This window comes from Primulina huaijiensis, unplaced genomic scaffold (assembly GCF_012295235.1).
Source record: "Primulina huaijiensis isolate GDHJ02 unplaced genomic scaffold, ASM1229523v2 scaffold13837, whole genome shotgun sequence".
Lineage (NCBI taxonomy): Eukaryota > Viridiplantae > Streptophyta > Magnoliopsida > Lamiales > Gesneriaceae > Primulina > Primulina huaijiensis.
This window is the reverse complement of record NW_027342824.1, coordinates 1-432: the sequence shown is the minus strand read 5'-3', so window position 1 is coordinate 432 and position 432 is coordinate 1. Positions and strand designations below refer to the sequence as shown.

Here is a 432-nt window from a genome sequence, read left to right as displayed (position 1 = left end):
TCTTTTTTTATTTCTAATGACTCAATTTTTTTTGATAAAGATGCAAGTTTAGTTTGAATATCTATATCATCTTTAAGATTATAGATATCATCCCCATTTGTTGAATTATTGATTTTACTTGTTGGTGGTTCTATTGTGCCTATATTATCCCAATTTTGAGCATTTTCTGCTAATGAATCCAAATACTCCATAGCCTCATTTGGGTTTTTATCTTCAAAAGTTCCATTACACATAATCATTTGCCTATCTTTAGGTATTAGACTTTCATAAAAACGAGAAACTATAATCCATGTTTCAAAACCATGATGTGGGCATGTATTAAGTAATTATTTATATCTATCCCAACATTGATAAAATGTTTCTCCTTGATTTTGAGAAAAAGTAGTGATTTGTCTTTTAAAAGAGTTTGTTCTATGGGAAGGAAATTTTTTT

At 27.8% G+C, this 432-nt stretch overlaps 1 non-coding gene across 1 annotated transcript; it reads left to right on the top strand.

The window, feature by feature from the left end:
- Positions 1-297: 297 nt before the first annotated feature.
- LOC140965727 (small nucleolar RNA R71) lies at positions 298-408 on the top strand. The gene has a single exon (XR_012173138.1). It is a non-coding gene; the product is annotated as a small nucleolar RNA R71 (small nucleolar RNA).
- Positions 409-432: the final 24 nt, after the last annotated feature.